The sequence below is a fragment of the Vigna unguiculata genome, chromosome 2 (assembly GCF_037176805.1).
Source record: "Vigna unguiculata cultivar grain cowpea cultivar isolate G323 ecotype 2 chromosome 2, ASM3717680v1, whole genome shotgun sequence".
In the NCBI taxonomy this organism is placed as follows: Eukaryota; Viridiplantae; Streptophyta; class Magnoliopsida; order Fabales; family Fabaceae; genus Vigna; species Vigna unguiculata.
The window spans coordinates 34067152-34073151 of record NC_140793.1 but is presented as its reverse complement, the minus strand read 5'-3'; the positions used below and the strand labels follow the sequence as shown (position 1 = coordinate 34073151).

Genomic DNA, 6000 nt, shown 5'->3' with positions numbered 1-6000 from the left:
ATTTTCATGAAATTTTTCTTCATTTTTTTCATCCTCTTTAGCACAAATTATCTAAACTTTACTATTATCTAAGCATTAAGCCAATCCATGTAGTTCAAAGTCAATAGAAAAATGACAAATAAAATCCCTCAGTTTCAACTTCCAAGATTTGAAAAAAAAGAAGAAGCAATCTTAAAATACTATTCGGCCAAACAAGAGAATTTGGACAAGTCTGAGCATCTCTTTTGATGTGAAGTCGTGTATTAAAAACCACTATTTCTATTATTATAAATAAGGGTGGACACACAAAGTTTGAAAGCTTCCCATTTCAAAAATCTTAGTCTTGAAGATGGTGATTAGTATTGTGTAATTAATTATGAAAGATATGGAAGACAAATTGAAAACAAATTGTAAGCCAAAGAGAGAAGAGGGTGGGTGTTATTAATAGAATAGAGTCTAAATTCAAATACGTGTTCGAAAAGAGATTGGATCTTAGGTCTATGTATCTATCCATGGAGCATGTATTTTGTTTTCGCTATTATATGATGATAATACCGAGTGGTTATGGCACTGACTCGTATGGATACTACACAGACACCATTATCAGATTATCACCACATGTGATCACGCTCCACTTTGTCCACGATGCTCCCCCCAAATTAATTATCATTTTTCTCAATTATTGCTGCCCAGATATCATATTATTATAAATCTTTTCAGCATCATTTATACAAAAATCAATATACTACTTTAACGAATGATAAATTTTGACAGAAAGGTTAAAATTTCTTGTTGTGTGATACCTTTTTATTGTTGTTGTTGTGTGAAGAAGATTTGTATCAAACATGTGGTGTGCAAATTAATTGCATTGAAACGGAAGAAGGGGAAAAGATTACATCAAGATGGTTTGGTTTCGGTGAGAGTACGTAACATGTAAAATTGTTTGTTGTGAGTGAAAGGTTTAGATATCAAACAAGTTTGTGGTGTCATGAATACGTGGATTGATGCAATGTCATATTCCTAACATTTCATTCAAGAAGATCATGATTTGCTTTTGTAAAATTTAATTGGAGTGATCCGTATTGATGATTGCATTCAAATTAATCTTAACCAGTGAACCTTATTAAAGCCTTGTCAGATTTTTCCTGTGAGTGAATAAATAAATGGCACAGTTTTGTATGATCTAGAAAGTGGGGTATAGATGGATGACAAGAAAAATATGATATTCATAAAAAAAACTATTTCAATAAGGTAAACTCTTCACGGGAGGACTATGCTTAATTAGAGAAATTAAAACATTATTGATATTAATGCATATTAATGCATGATATCAATAATAATTGGGTGTGTAAGTAGAATCTACATAATTCACGTGTTTTTAAAGTTTTGGGCCCGGCTCTGCTCTGATAAAAGACAGGCTGTAAGTCGATCCATTTATTTTTATTTCAGAAAACCTTACGGGTCTCTCATTCTTTCTCTCAAATTTCTCTCTACTATTTATTGCCTCTCTAACTCGTTGTTCCCAGTCATTCAAGCAGAGACTAAGACTGAGTTAGATCTTCTATTTTTCTCCTTGTAAGTTGAACTCCGAACTTCTATTTTTCTCTTTTTTCAGACCTTGTGTGTTGGTTCAGTTTTGGGGTTTCTTTTAGAACATCATTCTCTTCCCTGTGCCTAATTCTTTTCAGCTCGTTAGCTGTTTCTGGAACAATGGTACTGCTTCCGTAAGGGCTTTCTCGGTGCAAGCTTTTTTTGTTCAGTTTCAAGGTAAGGAAAGCTAAGATTTTTCACGTTTTTTAAGTATCTTACCTGTTTTTGGTTCTGATTCGTGATTAAAATGTTTGGTTGATGTTTGTGCTTGTATGATAATAAACTAGCTGTGATTTGATGTTGATTTCTGGTTTGCATGTGTGAGCAGAGGAAGGATCTGTTATTTTTTCCCAAGCGAACAACCATCGCCTAAGAAAAAATAGCAGAAAATTCACCCAAGCTCTACTCAAGTTAAAATGTTTGGTTGACGTTTGTGTTTGTATGAGAATGAACTATATTGATTTCTGGTTTGCATGCGTGAGCAGGGAAGAGATCTGCTATTTTCGCCCAAGCTAGCAACCCTCGCCTAAGAAAAAATAGCAAAAAACTCACCCAAGCTCAACTCAAGTTAAAATGTTTGATGTTTGTGTTTGTATGAGAATGAACTGTGATTTGATATTGATTTCTGGTTTGCATGCGTGAGCAGGGAAGAGATCTGCTATTTTCGCCCAAGTGAGCAACCCTCGCCTAAGAAAAAATAGCAGAAAACTCACCCAAGCTCAGCTCAAGTTAAAATATTTGACGTTTGTGTTTGTATGAGAATGAACTAGTTGTGATTTGATATTGATTTCTGGTTTGCATGCGTGAGCAGGGGAGGAATCAGCTATTTTCGCCCAAGCTAGCAACCTTCGCCTAAGCAAAAATAGCAGAAAACTCACTCAAGCTCTGCTCGAGTTATCGCTCAGGTGAGGAGCTTCAGTTTTGAGCGAAGAGCAATCTCGCTCAGGCGAGAAGGTCTCGCTTAAGCGAGAACTCGCAGAAGCTCACAATGCTCACTGCTCGAGCTCTTGTCCAGGCAAGAATACTTAGCTTAAGGGAGGGAACCTCTGTCGCTTAAGCGAAGACTTCTAGCTTGAGCGAAACTGGCGTAAGGATTTATTTTCATTACCTCTTTTTTATGATTGGGTGTTTTACCCCTTAAATTTATGATAAATGATGTTGTGTATGTATTATTTGATATTTTGAACTGAAATTGATGTGCTTGGTATTAAATTGAGAATGGATGTGTGAGAATATGTATATGATATGTGCTTGACGTAATTCCATGAGTCTCTTGGAGAGACTTTATGGTGGGGTTATTGTAGTGTATGTAATGAAATAAGGATTCAAGTAAAGTTGCATCCTGACACTCTAATGAATCACTCATACTCGTAAACTGGTTCAAGTGGTGAGAGTAGCATGAGGTCTTAGTCTTTGGCATGATAATAGCCTTAGATAATCATGGACTAACCTTGTGCGTGGTAAGGTGAAACTCATTGAAAATGACTCTGCAAAATAATAAAGACCACCACAAGTGCAAACAACTAATAAATCTAATTTCACTACATATATCTAAATACCAATGTATCACTGAGAAAACTATCAATAAGAATAATTAAACTTAAATATATAAATAACTAAACTAAAACAATATTTACGTCTTATAGAGGTAAAAAAACAAAACTATCTATGTTTATTTACATTGTATAAAATACTATATACAGATAAGTTACATTTCAGTGACAATATGAAATATAACTTATGTGTTTAATAAAATAGATCGGATCTATTAATTATTTTAGCTAGATTATTTTGTTTCAATTTTTTTTTTAATTTTAAATTAAATCGAATGTGGTATTGATCTAATAGATCTAACTTAAGATATGTCCTACTTGATATAGTCCGACCCAACATAAAGGGAACCTAATTACATAAACATTTTGCTGACCTATGTTATAGAAAGTTTCTAATTATGTTGTTGCACTTCAAGATCCTCTCATTCGCTCACTGAAATTAAATCCATGACTCTAATTTTCTAACAACTTGCAACCTATTTTTTTGTCTCACCACCGACATTTTATGTTTGTCTGATCAGTCATCATCCCTGGTCCCCAATGTTACACACTCCAACATCATTTTCAACTTCTCAAGAGTCTTATAGATTTTATTAAAACTATTCACTAATATACATCCATATAATATAATGAAGATCTTAAAATTTTAATTTTAGTGTTATATAAGATTCTAAATTTTAAAATTAAAAAAATAATATTAGTAAAATACTTGTTGAATATAACTAATATTTAAATAATTTTATTTTTAATAATTAAATTAGATTAATTTTTAAGAAGGTGTGGGAAGAAATGACCATTCACGTACACCACCATTCTAGGCTATTTCTTTATGCACCTTCTATTTCCTTCCTGCACACCCCTAACTCAAAGTAAATGACTAAAATACCAATAACTTAAAAGGTATTAAAAATTAAAAATGTAAATATGAGAGTTGTTTTTCCTCCTTAACCTAGCCGTCGCACACTTTGCACCTCCATACACAACAACTTCTGCAACTCCATTTAAAGCTTTTGTGTTTCCATTATGTAAGGCTGCGACAAATTGCATTTCCTCCATTGATGTGTTGTCTATTTCCATTACAGGAGTGTCGTTCTGCAATTCCTTATCTTCGCATCTTCAAGACGTGCACCATTGCTCAAAGCCTGTGAAGAATAATAAGTGGTTTGTTCGAGTCCGACACACATTTTTGGATGTGAAAGATTACTGGATTGGACAATTCACGACTCCTTTATATCCAAAACTGTGTGTCGAGCTCTAGAATCCAGTGTGTATTTCATATCTGAAAACACATTATGGATTGTCTGATCTCATATTTATTTACTATTTGTTTTTACTGCAAATGACATGACGGTCAATGTACAATAATTTTTTTTTTTATAGTGTCTTTGAATTTGCAGCGCATGGTTGATAAAGATTCAGATGGAAGAATCTACAAGGAAGAATCTGAAGAGATAAAGTACAAAATCATACTTTTCAAGTTTGTTCAACATACAAGATGGAGAAGAAAGGAGAAGATGGAGGTGCAGGGAGATGGGTGCAGGCGCGGCGTGGAGAGAAAGAGAAAAATCAGGGTTTTTAATGCTAGGGGTAAAAGAGGTTTTATGAAAGTTAGGTGTGCAGAAAGAAAGAAGGAGGTGCAGCAAGAAATAGCGTGAAAATCAATGTAAGAGCCCGGTAATTACTTGCTATGGGCTTGGGCCGTTTTACATCCTGCACTCTACACTTTTCCTCGTACACCTTATGTACTTTTATTTTAATTTTGCTTTTTCTTTAACACACATGAAATTGTCAACATATTTTGTAGAGTATATATTTTGGTGATTTTTTTTCCATAATATGTCTTATTTAAATTTTTAAAAATTATGCTGATTTTGCATAATTTCGAAATGTACATTTAAAAATGTCTTTTTCTTCATTGAGACATTTTGATTATTCAGAATTATATACTTTTAATTTTTACTTAAAAGAAGTAACATTTTGAAATTTTGTATGCTCTTTTTATCTCTTAAATCTTTGTATCTTGTTTTTATTCTCTTTCCTATATTCAAATTCGACTCAAATATTCTCCACTTAATTCCGATGAAATTATTATTAATTTTTTTTTAGACTGAGAGGTCAGTTAACTTATCATCGTTAACTTTTCTTTTAATTTAAAGTTGATCTTAGCTTTTTCAGCCAATGTTAATTAAGATTAATGTTGTATCAATATAAGTTAATATGTTAATTTCTTAACTCAAGTCAGAAGTTTGTCAACGTAAATAATGTTTTTCAACTAATATCAAACATATTTCTTTTATTGACAAAAACTTTTGAATTGTTTCAGTGTATTTTAGCTACAGTATTTTTTTCTTCTAATATTGACTACAATTATCTTTTGGCCAACATAAATTAAGGTTATTTCTCAACTATTTTCATTATAGTTTTCTATATTAACATTTAAAGAACTATAATTTGATTAATGTCAACCAAGTTTTTTTTATCAATGTCTCTTAAAATATTTTTTTGTTTTATCAGTCAAGTTTTTTTGAGTTGACGTTTTGACAGAAATATTTTAATTTGTTTACATTGTTGTGATTATTTTTTTTATTGATGTGGATTAAAGTTATTTCTCAATCAGAGGAGTTTTCTTTTACTGATATTTGTTGGATTAGTTTTCAATCGTAATGACTATAGTTTGATTTTTTTTTTTCTATCTAACTTAAATAAATATTTTTCTCTTACTCGAGAAACATCGCCTTGAAATAGGACTTAGTCATATATTTTTAAATACTCATTCAATCCATTTTCTGAAGACAAGACTAATAATGTGTTTGGTTCGGTTTCAATTTGACGTATAATTGATTTTAAATAAAAAATTGATGTTAAATTAACTAAAAAA

At 31.9% G+C, this 6000-nt stretch overlaps 1 long non-coding RNA gene across 1 annotated transcript; it reads left to right on the top strand.

Annotated features, from left to right (window-relative positions):
- The first annotated feature begins 1399 nt into the window (after positions 1-1399).
- On the top strand, positions 1400-4957 carry LOC114171889 (uncharacterized). The gene is made up of 4 exons (XR_003601729.2): positions 1400-1554; positions 1668-1746; positions 2381-2656; positions 4205-4957. It is a non-coding gene; the product is annotated as an uncharacterized LOC114171889 (long non-coding RNA).
- The last annotated feature ends 1043 nt before the right edge of the window (positions 4958-6000 follow it).